Raw genomic sequence first — 22,494 nt, forward strand, 5'->3', positions numbered from 1 at the left:
TGCATTAGTATAAGCATTATTCTTGATCATTTATTGACTCAATTTATACAATAGAGTGTTAAAACAACTCAGAATCGTTTATTACAGCAGGTTTTCTAATCGCGAGAGAATAATGCAAGAGGCTACGGCGTCAGTGTTAATTGCTAATGCGTATCGCTAGAGCTGTGCACCCGTGGCAGATCGAAACAGGAGCCGCACACTCATTCTGCGAGCTGTTGCTGCTTCCTGCAGCGTGATGATTATTCGCATGTCTATTAGTATTGCGTATTTTCCTTTGACATTTATTAGCAAAGTGCTTTGGCACTTGGATCTGCTGTTGATACGACGCGCTCGGGCGGATGGCTGCGCCTTCAGGATAGAACACGCTTTTCCGTTGTGCTGCCAGCCGGAGAATGTGTGAGCAGTTAAATGCTAACCTGGCACACTCCTCCAGCAGAGAGTCAGTGCGACAATCGATCAAAGCGAAAATAAACTTTTCGGGGTGAAAACATGTGAAAGCAAGAAGACGTGCAGTTCGCCGACGCCCAAAGCGTATTTTAGATGCGGGCGAATGAATTGTTTCTCCCTGCATCGTTGAGACTGTTGATAGATGCTGCTGCAAGGGAAAGCAAGCAAAATCCACAACCGCTTCCCGACATTCAACTTGCCGATCCCATTTCTACCCCGTCTTCATAACTGATGAGTGTGCGCTTTGTTTGACACATTATGGATTCGCGCGCTGATAGTAAGTATACAACGCTACAATGCGCAGGGTCATTGTCTTCCTACGCGTCTGTTACGCTCACCTGCGTCCAACTTTATGGCATCGGAGCTTTCCTTCTTATTAAATTTAACCTTGCCGATGAAGCTGTTCTCTGCTTTAAATTATTTTTTTTCTTTCATTCTTTTTCTCTCTTTTGCTATTATTCCTGCCTAGTATTAGAAAGATCTTCGCTGCGCTTTTGTTTTCGTTTCTTTCGTTTCTTGTCAACTCTCTCACCAAGTGTTTAAACAGGAGCAGTTATGATGTTTAGGTTCGCGTCTAGCCAAGTCCAGTCTTATGGAGGAAAGATTCTCTTCGCATCTAAGAAATTTCGATAGGCCAGACGGCGTCCCTCGCACTCATGGCTGCTAGTACGGCTCGGCGCATCCGGCATAGGCTTCGTGGATAATTCAACAAAGTTGCGTTGCCGCTCTCTCTCGATGCATTCGAATTCGACTACGTCGTGAAGCAGGTTGTCGAAGTCAACATGAGATTTACCCATCAACATTGTGCTCATGGCACAGGAACGACGTATAATAATTACTTGGTTTCGAGAGCCAAAAAGTAAAGTCGAGTTTGGCTTCTGTGCAAACTCATGCCTTGACGTGGAAATTACCGTCGTTGTCTGCCTTTACTATGTTCTTTTTTGCATAGAAGCCAACGCTCCGGGACTAGCAGTTTGCAGAGCAGAACACGGTTTAAAATTTGCCGATGTGGTTATTTCAGTCAGACTCGCTCGAAACCAGCCTCTCACTTCACCGGCGGGCCGGGTGCTTTTCAGCCGTCTCCAGACACAGCTCATCCGGCCACTTGTGCATCGTCGCCATCAGTTCCGGTTCTCGAGGAAGTTTTTCCACCAGTAGCGTCCCTTCACCGCTAAATCAGCTGTGCATTTATTTGCCGACGTCAGACATAACCTGAAACGTCTGCACAATTTCCGGCGACCTGCTGATAGTTTGCCTCTGCAATAAGTTAGTAATGAGGCAGTCGTTCTCAGCATTCTTCTTCAGCAGGTCTTGCTGTGACAGCTTGCCTCGGTCGTAACCTTGTGCGCCATCAGCGATTCCATAGTTTTTTTCCTCTAGGTCTACGGGAACGTGTGGTTCCGGCCTTCAACGCACACATGCTCGCCACAGCTCATCGTTCAGTTAAACATCCATGTGAGGTTCACTCCCGTTCTCTTAGGGCTTCACCAGAGTCAGGGATCCTACTTCTGAAGAATAGTAACTGCTTATGTAATAAAAAAACTGAAAATAGTTTTTATTTACGGGTTTGTTTGCACACGGCCGCTTCTGCCCACTATGCACAACTTCGCCGCCTATAGCCTTCATCTTCTTCTTCTTGTACTGTTCACCGTCCTGTAGCTGCGACGCTTGCGATCAGCTAACAACTTCTACCGAACGGCCTACCTACCTACTATAATGTGCGTGGAATGAGGTAAAGAATGCGTTGCACTAAAATGCTGGTGCTATCGCAAGGCCACTGTACTGGCAGGCGCAAATACAAGCGTGCGCCTGCCGCGCATTGCTGTTCGTGGGCGGTGTTTTCCCCATGCGCCGCCTCAGTTGTGTTTGTGCGTCATCACGCCCCTTGTGGCGCCAATAGTGGCTGCATACGGCGGCGCTATGTGCGTTACCTACCTTGTGTTAGAGTACCCAGCTCATATGATTCGCACGTCGAGGACTGGCCACATTGTCTAAGTGAGTACTTATTAGCCGTAACGCTATGGCAAAAGAACCACGCGTGAATGAAAAAATTCCTAAGAAAATCGACCGGGAGCTACAGGCTGTCCCCGGTATGGAGCTGTACTGTCCATATACGACAAAGAACAAGTGGCTCCCGTGCGGTGGTTTCGAAAACACAACTATTTTCCTCCTGCTGTTTCTTTTCACGAACTGGCATTTCTGCGCCGTTGTAAGTGGCATATATATGTTTATTTGTGTCTAGTAGAAGTGACAATGTTGCGTTTCTTGTGGCCTTTATAACCTAGCTCTGTTTCGGCCAAAAGAATGCGCGAATTACTTCTCGCAAGCTGTGTCAAGGCGCTCACCGCCAAACATGTTTTTATTCATACGCATGCATCATATAATCTCTTAGTCTTTACTTCACCTAGTTCTGCGTTGTTTACATCCTCATCTATATATTTTTATCGGGTCTAAGTGTTTGAGATTACAAACATGTCTACCGGAGCAACACCCGCTTTCAGTGACAAATCATCTGTTATCGAATGAAAAAAACAAGAATAAAACATGCAACCTATTGTGGTGGCATGCACACTTAAAAATGTCATATGTCATCTTGGTAGTACATGGAAAGCCTGCGAAAACGCGGGAAAATGAATCTTTGATCTAGCGCACTAACTAAAGGAGACCTTCTGGGTGTCAGAACATAGACGAAAGGCTGATAAGCCGCATTTTGCTGATAACTGAAAACAGCCAAGAATTGGACACTTCACGGAAAGTAAGTAGAAATAGTTTAGAAATACAAACTACCTTGCTGGGCAAATAAATTTTATTCGAGGGTGTCTATAAATACGATAAGTAAGCGCTAGTATAGTCGGTGACAACCCAAGAATTACAACCATGCTCCACCCACAAAAACGCAGTGCTCTTGCTTTTCATCTCTGAAAGCGACACAAGCCGAGTGAAGCCCACTAACGATTATATAGTAGATATACTATATAATAACCGATTTTTAAATTTAACTCCTGCGGGGACGGAAGAGTATCCGCCTCCCGTGCAAGAGGACCGTGATTCAAATCCCGGGCCGCACAATTCTCCACCGGAAAATACCAGAAAAAAAGACAACCGTGTGTTGAGAAAATTGCACAAGCAGGCCTGGAGTGCGGCCTGATCCCGGTGACCAGAACCGGTAACGCACTCTCTCACCAGAGCAGGATTGGCCACCCTAGTGCAGTACTTGGCCACAACCTCCTATATGAACACAACAATCAAACCCCTGCCCTCAGTCCCCAGCAGCTGCGAAGCAACTGACCACGGCGGCGGTCAGACCTGCGACGCTGCAGAGGGTGCTAAGAATGCCTGGCTCCGGACAGGCCGCCATTGGAATATGAACCTGGCAACGTTTAACGCTAGAACGTTATCTAGTGAGGCGAGTCTAGCAGTGCTTTTGGAGGAATTAGAGGGCAGTAAATGGGATATAATAGGGCTCAGTGAAGTTAGGAGGCCAAAAGAAGCATATACAGTGCTAAAAAGCGGGCACGTCTTGTGCTACCGGGGCTTAGCAGAGAGACGAGAACTAGCAGTCGGATTCCTGATTAATAAGAACATAGCTGGTAACATACAGGAATTCTATAGCATTAACGAGAGGGTGGCATGTCTTGTTGTGAAACTAAAGAGGTACAAAATGAAGGTTGTACAGGTCTACGCCCCTACATCTAGTCATGATGACCAGGAAGTCGAAAGCTTCTATGAAGACGTGGAATCGGCGATGGGTAAAGTCAAAACAAAATACAGTATACTGATGGGCGATTTCAATGCCAGGGTAGGCAAGAAGCAGGCCGGAGACAAGTCAGTGGGGGAATATGGCATAGGCTCTAGGAATAGCAGAGGAGAGTTATTAGTAGAGTTTGCAGAACAGAATAATATGCGGATTATGAATACCTTTTTTCCGCAAGCGGGTTAGCCGAAAGTGGACGTGGAGGAGCCCGAATGGTGAGACTAGAAATGAAATCGACTTTATACTCTGCGCGAACCCTGGCATCATACAAGATGTAGACGTGCTCGGCAAGGTGCGCTGCAGTGACCATAGGATGGTAAGAACTCGAATTAGCCTTGACTTGAGGAGGGAACGGAAGAAACTGGTACATAAGAAACCAATCAATGAGTTAGCGGTAAGAGGGAAACTAGAGGAATTCCGGATCAAGCTACAGAACAGGTATTCGGCTTTAACCAAGGAAGAGGACCAGAGTGTTGAAGCAATGAACGACAATCTTATGGGCATCATTAAGGAGTGCGCAATAGAAGTCGGTGGTAACGCCGTTAAACAGGAAACCAGTAAGCTATCGCAGGAGATGAAAGATCTGATCAAGAAACGCCAATGTATGAAAGCCTCTAACCCTACAGCTAGAATAGAACTGGCAGAACTTTCTAAGTTAATCAACAAGCGTAAGACAGCGGACATAAGGAACTATAATATGGATAGAATTGAACAGGCTCTCAGGAACGGAGGAAGCCTAAAAGCAGTAAAGAAGAAACTAGGAATAGGCAAGAATCAGATGTGTGCGTTAAGAGACAAAGCCGGCAATATCGTTACTAATATGGATGAGATAGTTCAAGTGGCTGAAGAGTTTTATAGAGATTTATACAGTACCAGTAACACCCACGACGATAAGGTGAGAGAGAATAGTCTAGAGGAACTTGAAATCCCACAAGTAACACCGGAAGAGGTAAAGAACGCCTTGGGAGCTATGCAAAGGGGGAAGGCAGCTGGGGAGGACCAGGTAACAGCAGATTTGTTGAAGGATGGTGGGAACACTGTCCTAGAAAGGTTAGCCGCCCTATATACACAATGCCTCATGACCTCGAACGTACCGGAATCTTGGAAGAACGCTAACATAATCCTAATCCATAAGAAAGGGGACGCCAAAGACTTGAAAAATTATAGACCGATCAGCTTACTGTCCGTTGCCTACAAAGTATTTACTAAGGTAATCGCAAATAGAATCAGGAATACCTTAGACTTCTGTCAACGAAAGGACCAGGCAGGATTCCGTAAAGGCTACTCAACAATAGACCATATTCACACTATCAATCAGGTGATAGAGAAATGTGCGGAATATAACCAACCCTGATATATAGCCTTCATTGATTACGAAAAAGAATTTGATTCAGTCGAAACCTCAGCAGTCATGGAAGCACTACGGAATCAGGGTGTAGATGAGCCATATGTAAAGATACTGGAAGCTATCTATAGCGGTTCCACAGCCACCGTAATCCTCCACAAAGAAAGCAACAAAATTCCAATAAAGAAAGGCGTCAGACAGGGAGATACGATATCTCCAATGCTATTCACAGCGTGTTTACAGGAGGTATTCAGAGACCTGGAGTGGGAAGAATTGGGGATAAAAGTTGATGGAGAATACCTTAACAACTTGCGATTCGCTGATGATATTGCCTTGCTTAGTAACTCAGGAGACCAATTGCAATGCATGCTCACTGACCTGGAGAGGCAAAGCAGAAGGGTGGGTCTGAAAATTAATCTGCAGAAAACTAAAGTAATGTTTAACAGTCTCGGAAGAGAACAGCAGTTTACGATAGGTAGCGAGGCACTGGAAGTGGTAAGGGAATACATCTACTTAGGGCAGGTAGTGACCACGGATCCGGATCATGAGACTGAAATAACCAGAAGAATAAGAATGGGCTGGGGTGCGTTTGGCAGGCATTCTCAAATCATGAGCAGCAGGTTGCCACTATGCCTCAAGAGGAAAGTGTATAACAGGTGTGTCTTATCAGTACTCACCTACGGGGCAGAAACCTGGAGGCTTACGAAAAGGGTTATGCTGAAATTGAGGACGACGCAACGAGCCATGGAAAGAAGAATGATAGGTGTAACGTTAAGGGATAAGAAAAGAGCATATTGGGTGAGGGAACAAACGCGGGTAAATGACATCTTAGTTGAAATCAAGAAAAAGAAATGGGCATGGGCCGGACATGTAATGAGGAGGGAAGATAACCGATGGTCATTAAGGGTTACGGCCTGGATTCCAAGGGAAGGAAAGCGTAGTAGGGGGCGGCAGAAAGTTAGGTGGGCGGATGACATTAAGACGTTTGCAGGGACAACATGGCCACAATTAGTACATGACCGGGGTAGTTGGCGAAGTATGGGAGAGGCCTTTGCCCTGCAGTGGGCGTAACTAGGCTGATGATGATGATGATATACAACCAATTAGGTTTACTTATTTCCCTGACGTCACGCGGTACTGCGTGTCTAAAACAGCATTTTTTCCGTAGAGATCTATCTTTTTGCCAATGGTTTTAGGATAAGACAGCAAGTTTTATTGGTGATTCTGGTATGACTGCTCAGTCAAAGGTAGTATTTTAGCTGCAAACAACGACCTTTATTTTCCAATTAGGCTATGATTTGCATTAGAAGAGCAACGTTTGTAAGCTGTGAGTGGGCTTCAGCTGACTCGACTCTCTTTTAGACAGTTGTGACCGATCCTAGTGCGAGGAAAACAACAGCGAAAACAGCACAAAAACAGCGTCAAGTAAGTAGGGGCCATTGGCAACATCTGCGCTGACATGAATGTTATCACCACTTTGACCTCGGAGCTAACGGCGAAACCGTGACGAAGATCGAAGGCAAAGTCAACAGCGCCACGAGACTCATAAAGAGAATAACCAACCGACACGTGGGCATGAAGGGAGAAAACGTCATGCGACCGATCCACTCCGTTGTCAGCCATATCGCCTACGTAGCCGCCTACCCCAACTGGTACGTCACGGAAAAGAACACGATCCACACGTTCATGAGGAAAACGTACGAGATAGCCCTGGGCCTACCGGAATCGACGAGCACCGAGCTCCTGGCCCAGCTGGGCATACACAACACCCTGGAAGAAATAGCCGAAACACGACGCATGTCGACCACTACGACGGGAAGGCACATTATGAACAAGCTCGGCATAACATCCCACATCCAGCACGGCCAGAAAATGCAAATCGCCAGCAAAATCAGAAGCACCGTTACGGTGGCAAACATCACAAGAAACGTACACCCTGATTATAACCGAGGCAGAAGGAGGGCAAGAGCCGAGGGTTTGCTCCGTTCATTCGGCAGGGAGAGAAATGAGCGCTTTGTCGACGCAGGCGAATATCCGAATGGGCGAAAATAGACCGCCGTAGTCGCAGACACAAACTCTAAACTCAGAATCGCATGCAGTGCATACACCAAACACTCACAATAACGGAGGAAGTAGCCCCCGCAGGGGCGTCTGCGTCAGCAGGCGTTTGGTGTGTTGCGACACCACGTACCCGAGCACACGAGGGTTGGACCCTCCCGCGTGTAGCCGTGCGCGGCTTAGCCGTGTCCGGGGAAAGGGGGATCCTGGGGGTTGAGCCGACGCCGGGTGTTCGGACCTTTAAGGCCCCCCGGTGGAGGCAACACACCTCTTTGGCCTCGGCTTCGCGTAGACGGCACCCCCGGACTGACCCACCCGGGGGAAATCGGCAGTCGCCTTTTCCTGTCCTCCTCTCCAATCTTCGTCTTTCTCTCTCGCCTTTTTCATCTTTCCTGTCTTCTCTTCACTTCTTATTACTTCCGTATTTCCTGGCGGCAAGGGTTAACCTTGTGCATTATGCCCAACCTCGGGTATAGGTATTTGGTTATAGTGGGGATGTACCGCTGGCGTGCGCAGAACTGAATACTTCCCGTCCTGTGTCGTCCCCTGGTTGGGCTCCATGGTGGGTGGCGGCCATCCCCGCCGAATATTATTATTACTTATGGAATCAAATTTCCCTCCACTCCCTGATCGCTCCTTCAAGAGGGGGCGCACCGAAGATTCCTTCAACTTCTTCATGAGTCACAAAGAAACATTCCCAAAATACCATGTCATTCACAGTCAACATGAAAGCGAGACAGTCCGAACAATATCTCCTTTTGTTGTGGCAAAATCATTGGCAAACTCCATCGGCCCAGGTTACAAAGTAACTAAAATGGGAAGCGGCGATCTTCTTCTTGAACTTCGTGACAAGACACAGTACAGTAAATTGTCAAAACTAATTGCTTTTGGGGACATTCCGGTTTCAGTAGGCCCACACAGATCTTTGAACACTGTCCGCGGTGTCGTCTCTGAAGATGACCTGCTTGATCTTAGTGAAAGTGAGCTACTTGAGGGATGGCAAGATCAAAATGTAGTAAAGGTCCAGAGAATAACGATTAGGCGCGACGGCAAGGAAATCCCTACAAAACACATAATCTTAACTTTTGGAACTAGCACTTTACCAGACTCAATAGAAACAGGATACTGCAAACTCCGTGTAAGACCATGCATCCCTAACCCACGCCGATGCTTCAAGTGTCAGCGGTTCGGGCACGGTTCACAAAGCTGCCGAGGGCGCACTACTTGTGCAAAGTGTGCATCAAACGAGCACTCATCTGACACTTGCACTTCCACCACCCATTGTGCTAACTGTGACGGGGATCACCCAGCGTACTCCCGTTCTTGCCCATCCTGGAAAAAAGAAAAACAAATCATCGAAATCAAAATCAAACTGAACCTTTCCTTCCAAGAGGCGCGCAAGCGCTTCTCGATGAACCAGTCTAGTCCATCTTACACCGAAGTGGCGCGCCGGGGGGCAGCGCTACATCCTTCGGCGGCCGCCCAAGTCACACGGAGTGTGACGGCGGTCACGCCATCAGCCCCCCCGGCTGGAACAGCCAGCGCTGTACCGGCCCCCACAAAGGAGGACCAGCAGACCCTCGGGCCTGTTGGACCCAAGGCCACTGCGCGTGCAGATAGGCCCACCACCCCCGCGAACGTGCCCGCTGCGCAGGCGCTATCCACCGCCTCAGACGAGGTGATGGATACAAATACCAATCCGGCGTCTCAGACGCCGAAGGAACGGCGCAGCTCCCTTGAGCGCGCCCGGAAGTTAGAGAGATCGCGTTTCACGGGGCCTGCAGAGGTCTCGTGAGATAATCTAATCCATATTTCTTAGACACACAGCACAAAACACATACATTATGGATACACAGTTAATACAATGGAACGTCAGGGGTTTACTCCACAACCTAGACGACATTAAGGAACTTTTACATAGGTACACCCCAAAGGTGCTGTGTGTCCAAGAAACACATCTTAAACCTTCACAAACAAACTTTCTCCGACAGTATGCCATTTTCCGGAAAGACCGCAACGAGGCTCTTGCCTCGTCGGGCGGTGTGGCAATAATAGTAGATAAGTGTGTTGCTTGCCTGCAGTTACCCCTTAAAACGCCCCTAGAGGCAGTGGCAGTCAGAGCAGTGCTTTTTAGTAAGCTGCTGACAATTACATCTTTATACATTCCTCCCAACTGTCAACTCTCCAAAACTGAATTTGATAGCTTTATTGCGCAACTCCCGGAACCCTACATTGTCGTTGGAGACTTAAATGCCCATCATACCTTGTGGGGCGACTCTAGGTGTGATGCCAGAGGGCGTCTGATTGAAAATTTCCAATTCAGTACGGGTGCATGCTTGCTAAATAAGAAGGAGCCAACTTTTTACAGCGTTGCACACAAGACATTTTCATGTATAGATTTATCCGTTGTTTCAAGTACAGTCGTGCCGTACTTGGAGTGGAATGTACATAAGGACCCATACGGGAGTGATCATTTCCCGATTGTTTTAAAATTAAGGAAACGGGACGAATGTTCTCCACATGTACCCCAGTGGAAAGTTGACTCAGCCAACTGGCAGCGATACGGAGAACTAACATATATGACCTGGGATGATAATCGTGCACTCAGTATTGACGATGCAGTCTCATATTTAACCGCATTTATTCTCGACGTAGCGTCAATATGTATCCCGCAAACAAATGCATCGCCTAATAAACGACGTGTTCCCTGGTGGAACGATGAATGTAAGGAAGCACGAAAGAAACAGAATAAGGCTTGGAATCAGCTCCGTGACTCTCCGACTATCGAAAACCTTATCAGCTTTAAGAAAATAAAATCAGAAGGAAGAAGAACGCGCCGCCGTGCCAAAAGGGATAGCTGGCAAAAATATATTTCCGGCATAAATTCGTATACAGACGAAAGAAAAGCCTGGAACAGGGTAAACAAACTAAAAGGCCGTGAAACTCATCCACTACCATTAGTGAACACACAAGCAGACACTCTTGAGGAACAAGCTGATTGTCTAGGAGCACATTTCGAGCACATTTCCAGTACATCTCATTATACAGATACATTCCTAAAATACCAGCGACTAGCAGAACAGGTGCATTTGAGTCGGAAGGGCACATCCAATGAAGCATACAATCGTCCATTTGGAATGGCTGAGTTCCAGGCCTCACTGAACTGTTGCAACAAGTCCGCTCCAGGAAGTGACAGAATATTGTATGAAATGATCAGACACTTACACCCTGAAACCCAAAAAACACTACTGTCACTCTTCAATTCCATGTTCTCTGCCGGCTACATTCCTTCTGCCTGGAAAGAAGGAATTGTAATCCCTATTCTCAAAGAGGGCAAGGACCCTTCCTCACCCAACAGTTATAGGCCTATAGCTCTGACAAGTTGTCTATGTAAATTATTTGAGAAAATGATTAACCGCCACCTCATCCATTTTCTTGAAAGCAACAAGATACTCGATCCCTTTCAATGCGGTTTTAGGGAGGGTAGATCCACAACAGATCACCTTGTCCGCATACAGACAAATATCCGAGATGCCTTTGTCCACAAACAATTTTTTCTATCAGTATTTTTAGATATGGAAAAGGCATACGACACAACCTGGCGCTATGGAATCCTCCGTGACCTGTCTGAAATGGGAGTTCGAGGCAACTTGCTGAACGTGATTCAGAGTTACCTCTCCAATCGCACGTTCCGTGTTAGAGTTGGTAACACTCTGTCTCGTCCATTTACGCAAGAGGCTCGTGTTCCACAGGGTGGTGTGCTGAGCTGCACTCTTTTCATTGTCAAAATGAACTCGATCCAGACTGCCATACCACGTAGCATGTTTTATTCTGTATATGTGGATGACATTCAGATAGGTTTCAAATCATGTAACCTAAGTATCTGCGAGCGGCAAGTATAGCTTTGCATAAATAAATTATGTATGTGGGCGGACAAAAACGGTTTCAAGCTAAACCCACAAAAAAGTACATGCGTCCTGTTTTCTAACAAGAGAGGTATACTTGCGGACCCCGCAATAGATCTAAATGGAGAGCGGCTATCTGTGTGCCATGAACACAAATTTCTAGGAATCATTTTAGACAGTAAGCTTAATTTTGTACCCCACCTGAAGTATCTGAAATCAAAGTGCCTCAAGACTATGAATCTTCTGAAACTCTTATCACGTACATCTTGGGGAAGCGACAGACGGTGCCTTCTAAAACTTTACAAAAGTCTAATATTAACACGGCTTGACTACGGATCAATAGTCTATAATTCTGCTGCACCAGGCGCTTTGGAAATGCTAGATCCTATTCACCACCTAGGTATCCGCCTTGCTACAGGCGCCTTTAGGACTAGCCCTGTGCAAAGCCTCTACGTCGAGTCAAACGAATGGTCATTACACTACCAAAGGACATATTTAACTTTCTCCTACGCCTTGAAAGCTAGATCAGATGTTAAACATCCTTGTCATTCCACTATATGCGACTTGTCCACTGCTAGGCTGTTTCGTAACCGCCCGGCCACTAGGCCTCTTCTGTCCCTCCGGTTGGAAGCACTCTCAGAAAATACAGGGATCCCTCTTTTACACAATGTCCTAATGGCTCCTACACGGCTTCCACCGCCTTGGGAGTGGCAGACTATAAGATGTGACATCTCTTTCTTAGAAATATCCAAACAAGCACCTGAGGCTCACATACAATCTCATTTTCTTGAACTTAAAGAGAAGTATTCCTGTGACGAATATTACACAGATGCCTCGAAGTCTCCAGCCGGTGTTGCTTACGCAGCTCTCGGACCCTCATTTTCAACATCAGGGCCACTAAACCCACACACCAGTATCTTTACGGCAGAAGCGTACGGTATACTTTCGGCTGTTAAACACATAAGGCGCAGAAATGTCGCTAAGGCTGTTGTCTTTACAGACTCGTTAAGTGTCGTGAGAGCCCTGATTAGCTTACGAAAGCATAAGAATCCCGTTTTGAATGAGCTGTATAGTTTGTTGTGCTCCTCATATATCGGCAACCAAGCGATTATTCTATGCTGGGTACCTGGCCATAAAGGTATAAAAGGCAACGTAGCTGCTGACGAAAACGCTACGTCAGTGAGTTTTAGCGACACAGATGGAAATATCCCCATTCCTGCCACAGACCTAAAGCCCTTTCTGCGCCGTAAATTGAGGAAACATTGGCAATCAGAGTGGGATACACAAACATTGAATAAGTTACATACTATAAAACAAAGATTGCGGAATTGGATAAGTGACAAAACAGCACGGTACAAGGAAGTACTTCTTTGCCGATTAAGAATAGGACACACTTACAGTACTCACTCCTACATCTTGACTGGCGGGGATCCTCCTACTTGTAGTAGGTGCGGCGATGGCCTGACAGTCATCCATGCTCTTATCCAGTGCCCTGCAATAGAAACGGAGAGGAAAAAGTATTTCCCTTCTGTATATCGCGAAAATATACCACTCCATGCTGCATTTTTTCTTAGTGACGAACCGTTTTTCAAACTGCAAACAGTCTTATATTTTTTAGACGAAACCGACATCCTGAAAATCATTTGGCCAGGCAATTTTTAGCACGTGTCTAAAAGCCCTGCATTCAAGGGCTCTCTTAAAACTCTGGAGTCAGTGTTGTTTTATTGCACAGTGTTTTAACGACAGCCCATTGCCATAGCCCACATCACTGCCTAGTCACCGTCATTATTTTAGCAACTATGCCACTTACAGCTACAGATTTTAGGCCCTTTTAAAGCCATACCACATCTACCATGATGAGTTCATTGTGCACGTCATCCACAATACATTGTCAACATTACCACCTGTCATGGCACTTTTTGGCCAAACCTGGCCCTTGCGCCATAAAACACCACACATCATCAACGGAGGAAGTAGCGATCGCGCTGGCCCTCACAGAACAGGAATGTGAAGTCGTACTAAGCGACCCGCAAACGGCAGTAAAGAATTACGCCAAAGGTAGAATCTCCAAGGAAGCCCTGTCCATTCTGGCCAAAGCGGGCAGATCCAAAACCGTGAGCTCGAGGGTCATATGGTTCCCCGCGCACGTCACCACGGAAGGCGACGCGCTCCCGAACCCAAACGAGACGGCGCACCGGACGGCGCGAGGCATGACCAGCTGCGCCGAACAGGGCAACGCCTCTCGCGCCATAGCGAGCATTCCTCGCGCACAACGGGACAGGCTCACCAGATACAATGACAAACAGTCCATATCTAAACGCCAGAAGGATATACCCACCACCGAGTCCCTAATTGAACAGGAGCCAGGCCGTCTCCTGGAGACAGCTCCAGACGAACACCTTCCCTAATCCATTCCGTCTGAAACATGTCTTCCCAGATAAGTATCAGGACGACATGTGCAAATTGTGCCAGGAAGGACCAGCAACACTGAAACACATGCTGTGTGAGTGAAATGTAGTTATAGGAAGGATGGCAGTTGCTACGGAGACCCTGTCGTCGAGGTGGGCCGCCGCTCTGCGCAGCTCAGACCTTGGAATCCAGACCTGGGCAGTTCATCAAGCCCGTGAGGTGGCGTCGAGGCAGGGCCTTGACGTTCCCCCGTGGGAGACCTGAGCCAAGGTCGCGTTATACCTTGCCGGACGTACAAGAAAATTGTATCCATCCATCCATCCATCCATCCATCCATCCATCCATCCATCCATCCATCCATCCATCCATCCATCCATCCATCCATCCATCCATCCATCCATCCAGCCAGCCATCCATCCATCCAGCCATCCATCCATCCGTCCATCCATCCGTCCGTCCGTCCGTCCGTCCGTCCGTCCGTCCGTCCGTCCGTCCGTCCGTCCATCCATCCATCCATCCATCCATCCGTCCGTCCATCTGTCCGTCCGTCCGTCCGTCCATCCATCCATCCATTGACCTCGATAGAGCTTTACGGTATACCGATCCCCAGTGTAGTATAGCAAACCGGAGACTGATATCTGGTTAACCTCCCTGCCTTTCCTTTTTATCTCTCTCCGCTCTAAGGCATACCACATAATAATGATCTGTGGAAGGAAAGGGTCAGCGCTGCAATATTTTGTACATATACACGTCTGACTGACATAACCGTATTTAGAGGCACCATTCTAGTTTTGTTAAGCCTTATCAAACTGTGAATATCAGGTCACTCACCTGGAAAAAGTAATAAGATGAACGGGACTAGAGTAACAAAGGACCTCATGTCTCAACGTAGCACAATTTGCTCTAATGCAAGCGCAGTGCGCGTCCGGATGCGGTAGTTCGGTCCTTTCAGTGGCGTAGCGAATGCGAAATGTCTGTCATATTCTTACCAGGTGCGCAGAGAGGGCCTTTATGAACTGTTTAGCCATGGTATTTCGCGGAAGATACACAATGTATTGGCAGATGCACTAGTATTCCTTTGTTCGTGCACCATGACTTGTCTTGATGGCCCGTGAGTAGTCGCTCTTTTGCACTTTGCGGCAATTCTAACTTTTCTCTGAGTACGAAAGGATGGAATTATGCTTGTATCTGTACTCACCACATTACTTTATTTATTTGTTTTGCGCGACTTTGACCGCACTAGCAGCAGAGCTCCAGTACATGCTTTAACCTGCGATAATCAATTTATTTATTCCTACCCAAGTATTGCGCAGTAAACTAATATTATCATATTAGAAAGTGCTGTGTTTATTATCACTTTATTATTCCACCACGCCGACGGCACCAATTTGTTTGTCACTGTTTCTTTGGCAATGCTTCACGGTCTTCATTTTATATTGTTTTAAAGCGTTAGTATTCTAGGGCTACTTCCTTCGGAAATATGTCCGTCCGTCTGTCTGTAATGCTTGAAGCGATGCGCTTCATAAAATGTACAGGGTGTTCCAACTATCATGTCACGAGATTTAAAAATATGCACATGCCCCGTGGATGGATAGAACCATGGTAATGTAGTTTTCCGTCGCTTGGGGCTTTCCGTCGCTTTGTTCGAATAACTTTCACTCACACTTATACCCCTGTCACACGGGAAGATTTGATGTCATTCGAATCGAATGTCATTCGATCCATCGAATGCCATTCGATTTCTTGCTGTGCTACACAGTAAAATATAATGGCATTCGCAAATGATAGCAATGACGGTCTTCAACAAAATTTTCTTTCGGGTTCGCAGCCGTTGCAGCTGCAACCATGGCACCGCACGTCAAACACCGACGAACGACCACGAGGGCACACAACACCACTGCTGCCGTTGCTAAACAAACACATCCGATATGGCTGACCGCCGCCACAGACTCCTGATACAAAGAGTAATAGCGCTTGAGCACAGCCCGTGGTGAAAATGTCATCGCGGCCAAAATAATTATTCCTTTTTAAAAGTCTGAAAAAATATCTTCTGACTTTGCTGATGCACGGATTATTTTTTCGCGTTGCGTGTCGCTGTTGTCTCTCTGGGGTCAAGAGTATACATTCGGTTCGAAATCGAATGAGTTCCCCTAACTCATTCGATGGCAAATGTCGTTCCATTCGAATGACATTAAATTTTCCCGTGTAGATCCCGATTAGTGGGATTATATGCGAATGCAATTCGATTCGAATGGCATTAAATCTTCCCGTGTGACAGTGGTATAACTCTGCGTAGGCTGCAGTGGGAACACGTATTGTTCGAGGTATAAGAGCAAAGCGAACACGCGCAAATAATGCGGTCTTGACGTAGGTATTTCAACGAATAAGTTTACTGATCATGGTCTTTTTCTATTTGTTCCCAACAAGGTATCCTACGTATTAAACATTTGTTGATGTAACGTTACCTGACGACAACAACGGTTCTTGTGTTGCAGTGTTTGGAGACCAAATTTTCGATCTCTTCATTATATGGTTGTGCTTTCATTGCCGCATCAGTACACCGTACAACCGTAAACTAGGTTTAGAGCCCTTAGAAATATTAGCCCATATTCACAAAAAGCTGTTACGCTAAAAGTGCTCATGCTAGCCAATAGTGGTGCAGGACAAATTATTAGCGAAGGCAATCAGTCAATGAAAAACAGCATTTATGAACGAAAAGCTTTGTGAATTCGGGGCCCCTGATTTTGGTCCGAATGGGCGCCGCCTGCCACATGTTGTAGAGCTCTGATGTAAATTAATTTTTTTACCTATAAATGGACATAGGTCATCCTATGGTCTCGCGGAGGAAGTTAACTTTCTCAATCAAATATAAGGCGAAGTGATCTTGCCACATGACGTTCATTCAAATACTCACTCTTAGCGGAACATGTTCATTGTTCGTTTAAGGGTTCGAAAATGTCATTACATTGCGTGCGTGGGGGAGAAAGATGACCGGGTGATTAAGGATGAATATCGTCCTGCAGCCTTGTCTAATCTGGCGCTTGCATTATTAACCTTTGTATATTGGGCGCGAGGCCCACCATTGGAGATGCGGGCACTGCAATCATATTGACGTGCAAAGTCGGATCGCGTGATCCCACTTTGCTCCGACAAAGGGAAACGGGTAGTGGGAACGCGTTTTTAAGTGCGATTTCCTAGTGATGCTGTATTTCTCTTTTTCTTTTGTTTGCTCAAAGAAGAAAAGAAAAGATGTATCGTAGACGCGGAGCATGATATGTGCCTTCTGCGCTTGCAGCTGCGCATGATACGCATCTCGAACAGAAGGACGCAGAACTGCTGCCAGATATATATCTAAACAATCTCCGTTCAATAAATCGAGACTTTTACCACCGCCCACCCGGCGTATCATATCATCGATGCACCTCTCACGTTGAATATCGAAGCTAATGCGATTAGCCTTGAAGCAAAGTGTGCGAAACACCGTACAGCCAAATTCTTCATTTCGCAGCGGCCTTCTTCAATTTTTCTCTTACCGACATCTTCTTCACTTCTCTGTACCTCAACACTCTTCGCTAAATGGACGCGCTGGTCCCTTTCTGTACACTTCAATTCTTTCTCCGTACACGGCTGCTTTTGACGCCGACTTTGCCTAGTCGGAGCAAAGTGTCCGAGCAACGTCTGTTCCGAAAAATAATTCTGTTTCCGAAAAAAATAATTATGGGGTTCTACGTGCCAAAACCACTTTCTGATTATGAGGCACGCCGTAGTGGAGAACTTCGGTAATTTTGACCACCTGTGGTTCTTTAACGTGCACCTAAATCTAAGCAAACGGGTGTTTTAGCACTTCGCCCCCATCGAAATGCTGCCACCATGGCCGGGATTCAATCCCGCGACCGCGTGCTCAGCAGTCCAACACCATAGCCACTGAGCAACCACGGTGGGTTCTTTTTCCGAAAAATATGAGCTAATCTCGGAGATAGTGCAGATCAAAAAGCTGCCGGGCATAGTGCAGGCAAACACCGAAACTGGTGCGAATTAAGGCGCCCCGCGGCGACAGGTGATGTACATGAGCGCCGACGGGATCTCATCCAACGAAAACATGCAGTCCTCAGGGTTTCCTTGCCTTCTGCCATAACAATCATTCTTTCATTGGGGTGTCGTCATCGTCTTTTCGCGGTTATTGCTCTGTTGCTGTCATGGCGTTGCCATATCGTCGCCATGATGCCGTCCGCAATCGAGCCGTCGTCGTCATGCCATTGTCGCCACCGCGATGTCGACGTTGTGCCGTCGTGCCACTTGCATTGTCATCATTTTGTCGTAGAGATTGCACTGTCCTGAACTCACAGTCATTATACCTTTGTGATCTCGCTTTCATTGTGATTACACGCTTGTCGTCTTTTGTCGTCCTGCTATCGTCAACAAGCCATCGTCGTCATAGTCGTAGTCATAGCATTGTCGTCATGCCGTAGTCGCCGTACAACCGTAATCACTTTAACATCATTATCACCTACCCACCCGAGGGGATTATCCAAGAATCGGGAAAGCTTTAGATTTGTGTTGAGGGAATGAATTGTGATGAATAAGTTAAGCGTTTCAACTTGCTGTAGCTCACCGCAATTTTGCTTTCCCACTTCTTCACATCTTCCTTCTTGTTCTGCTTCTCCCTCTGACCCCCTACGCTGTGCCACGTGCCAATACTAGAAGAATACGTAAGAATGTTTACATACCTAGTGCACCATGCCTAGACGCACATACCGAATGGACCAAGCTGGCGCGAAAGATGTTAGAAAGGGAAATCACATCGAAAAGTGCTTGAACTTTCCAAAGAGTGCTAATCGCATTAAAGATATCTGGTCTCGCGTGCCAAAGGTACGTTATTATTACGGGACACGCCGTAGTGGGCGCCTCTGGTTGTTTACGTGCACATAAATCTGTATATACACGAGCGTTCTGGAATTTTAACTCCTATCAAAGTGCCGCCGTCGCAGCGGGGTCCGAGCCCCGCAATCTCGTGCGCAGCAGCTCAACGCCGTAGCCACTGGGCTACCGCGGCAGCCAGGTTGAAAACGATAAGGGTCCGCGAAGGGGAAATTGACCGCAGAGATAAGAGGGCGATTCGCGCGCGTTGACGAGCCTACACGAACTCCTATGCACGCAGACCGGCGAAGTAAAGATCGCACGCCAGACTGCGCGCGTGTAAGGCAAGATTTGTATTGTTATGTGAGCTGTATGTCCTGCGGGTACAACCAAGACAAGAAACGCGAAGGCATAACCTGGTCGTAGAGAAGAGGGGAGTGAGGAGCGTCGAAGTTGGCGTTGCCAGAGGCCTGGCCTGCGCCCCTGCAGACCCCGACCCGCGGCCACTGCGCTGGATGAGCATGCACAAGCTCACTAATGGTAATACGGGGTCGTATCTTTTCAGGCATATTTTACGTATTATTTATTGTACCTCCGCACCCGGCATCGCAACGGAAAGTCGAATTCATATTGTTTCGGACAATGACATGCACTCACTCCTAAATCCTGCGTGAGCACACCGCCATAGGGCGCTGTCTCTTTTTGTTTTGTTGTTGTTCAGTGCTTTTAAAAATCCTTGTTATTCTCAGCGTTGTATAGAGCTGCGGTTTTGAGCCTAGGGCCTGCAGTAATGTAATATGTTTCAGCGTCAACAAAATTAAGGAGTGAGGTGTATACCAAAAAAGAAAAAGAAAAGAAATGGTGAGGTTGGAGCGATAAACTACCCGCGAAAATAAGAGAAAAAGCTAAAAAGTTCGTTTCGAACAGATCCACCCGAAAAAATAAAATAAAATAAAAAATAAAAACAAATTGTGCCGCTGTAATGAAAACCGGTAAAATACGCCGAATTTGGCGTAAATAAAGATCGACGACGCTGAACCTCAATTAGAGATACGGATATATGCCTCGCATCTTTCGGTTTATTTAGTCTATTAAACTGTGTAATGAACATTTGGGATGTACAGTATCTCGCAGCCGTACTCACATGCAGTAGTCTTATCAATATGTTGTTTTTCATGCTGCAGTCTACGGTAAACACCGCGAAAACAGTTAACAGGGGATGTCAGCAGCGCGAAAATAGGCGTGAACCGCTGGGCGGGTCCCAGAGTGCTTGTTTTGCTACGCGCGCTGAAAGCAAGCACTGCCTGCCTCTGAGAAACACGATAGCGACGAGGCGAAACAGTCAGGAATGATCGAGTGCGGCAGCTCCGTACGCTGTTCCTAGAAAAGCTGCGTTGGTGTGACTCAGACTTTGTTATCACTTGCGCTGCTCTTTTTCTTTGAGCCAGCTTCCGTCGTTATAAAGTGGCTTATACGATGACTCTTGACCTATTCTCCAACACGTTGTCGCTAATGTGTGCAAAAACGCTTCTGGTCTGCTTACTTGAAGTCCTATTTTAAGCATTCATAATTGCAGTTATCATTCCCACTTACTGTTCGGACCGCGCATTCTACACGGCGTATGACAGCGGAGCGCTTCTTTGCACCACCGTTTGCAGTATACTCAAGAAAGTGTGGCGCGTTCTCACAGGAATCATTCAGGAAAAGGAAACCCCATCGGAGGTGCTTTCCTGCTACGCAGCGGCGCCATATAGATTTGTTGTTTTTCGAACGGTAAGTAGGCTTTCCGGTATACGTATGTGATTTTTGTTCCATAGCTAATTGGCATACTGCAAAATACTATGTTCAGCTCTGTTAGTTTGTCGCTTCCATTGCATTTTACACCTATATCGAGAGCTAAACGCAACAAGCATTCAACTTTATGTATGCACCTCATCTTTATGCGTCACCGCACGATCTTTGTTAATGTGACATCTATTTATATCACTGCTTTCATAATTACGTCCTTGAATGCGACTCGTAAGTCGCAGGGGTATCGTTGGTCCAGCGACCCGGAGCTTGGCCAAGTCGATCAGCTGATAGGGCATGGACAGAGAAGAGCCGTGTTGGACGAAACACAAGACGTTTACTTACTTCGTTGCATAAGGAACTTCGTTGCATAAGCAATGGTCTGCTCAACAAACTGCTCGTGAAAGAAAGGCAAACGCTGTCCCTACGGGGAGGCGGGGCAGCTTATATACTGTCCCTGTGAGAGGACGGTTTCATCCTGGTACATTCTCGCCCAGAGAAGTGGGACGTAAGCGTAGCCGTAGCATTCGCCGGTCGTCATGTGCGCACATGAAGCATCTTCGCACACAGGCTGGCATCACCCTGCACCGAACGTCGCTCACTCTGCCATACGCAGCTAGAGAGAGAGAAAAAAAGAAACGTTCCCCGTCAGAGCAGAATCGCACACACAGACGCCGATGCGCATCGCAGCTCAGCTCATGTGGTTTCCGGCATATTCAATTCTGCGAAAGGTCTTCGTTGTGCGAGTGATGTTTTCAAGAAGTTGGGAATAGTGTTGTGGCAGCGTGACAGCAGTCTGGGGCCGAGCCACCAGAAAGTGCCTCTAGTGACCAGTCGCGCGGAATTTTTTCGTGTATTAGCGTACTTTGACGTTCGGAAAAAAACACCTTTTATGTAGCACGCATTGACCAAGACAAAGCTGTATGGGGAGTTTTTCATGTTGCTCCAGAATTTTCTCAATGACACTTTGAATATAATTTTGATATTCGAGAAATTGATTAATTATTTAAGACTAATTATGTAATATAATAGGAAATATAATGTGAGTATCTACAAGCGATGACCAACAGCATTATTTTGGTTGTGTAGAAGCTATGTGGCATTTGCATATTCCTTTTAAATCTTTGTCCATTGTAGTTGGGACACCCTGTATATTAGCACACATGTCAACGCGAGCAATGAATTACTGGCGAAACACTAAATGCACTGGTCGGGACGTCCACTACTAAGAAAGTCACTGTTCTTTCTGAAAGCACGCCATGAACAGAAAGACATTATTAACAAGAAAAAAGCTAACAACCTCAGCACATTGACTAGGGATGTTCTCATAGGGCCGTGGTTGCATTACAGAGCCTCTGTCTAGATTATGTGAACCTTCCCGCAAACTTGCGCGTTATTCGATAGTAACAGCGAGAAAGTCATAATTAGCAAAGCAAATAAAGAAACAAGCAGAGGGCGCTCACATAGGGATTCGACTGTGGTTGCAAGCATAAGATTTTTAGCTGTATTACAGGGAGTTTCCCTCAAACTTTATTATTATTCGAGGGCGACCACTGCTTCACAGTTTGTTGTGTTGCCTTAAGCGCCGCAGTTTAAGTTACAGCTGCTAATACCTTAGCACAGCTTTGGCGGCTGGTTGGGTTGAGAACAGGACAGGCACGGATAGACGCATCTGGAACTACAGAGTCTGGTCACTGACTAACAACCAGGCCGCTATAAGCGTCCGTTTTCAGCGGTCTGCTTCACTGCTCTTTATTTGCTCTGTTCTACGCCTACGCAAAGCTGTTGTCAAGTGATTGAAAGTTGTAAGCCTTCAGTACACAAAATGAATTCTATATCACAAGGTTTCGGAAAACCTCAACAGGCAACTTATCGCAATCATTGTAGTGTGAAGAACGATCAGTAATAACAAATGACGAAACGCTATTTGT

General features: G+C 46.6%; 1 protein-coding gene and 1 long non-coding RNA gene across 3 annotated transcripts in view; one reads left to right on the top strand and one right to left on the bottom strand.

Moving 5' to 3' along the window:
* LOC129386554 (uncharacterized) overlaps positions 1-13,120 on the bottom strand; it is a 47,437-nt gene extending 34,317 nt beyond the window's left edge. The window contains exon 1 of the long non-coding RNA XR_008613910.2: positions 12,908-13,120. This is a non-coding gene — a long non-coding RNA (uncharacterized lncRNA). The remainder of the gene's footprint in view (positions 1-12,907) is intronic.
* A 6,201-nt stretch (positions 13,121-19,321) lies between these two features.
* The window catches only part of LOC126537955 (venom allergen 3-like), a 35,665-nt gene continuing 32,492 nt past the window's right edge, over positions 19,322-22,494 (top strand). For both annotated transcript variants that reach the window (XM_072287959.1, XM_055074569.2), the window contains exon 1: positions 19,322-20,548. The gene's annotated coding sequence lies outside the window, so the exon portion shown is untranslated. The remainder of the gene's footprint in view (positions 20,549-22,494) is intronic.

Source organism: Dermacentor andersoni, chromosome 4 (genome assembly GCF_023375885.2).
Source record: "Dermacentor andersoni chromosome 4, qqDerAnde1_hic_scaffold, whole genome shotgun sequence".
Classification (NCBI taxonomy): domain Eukaryota; kingdom Metazoa; phylum Arthropoda; class Arachnida; order Ixodida; family Ixodidae; genus Dermacentor; species Dermacentor andersoni.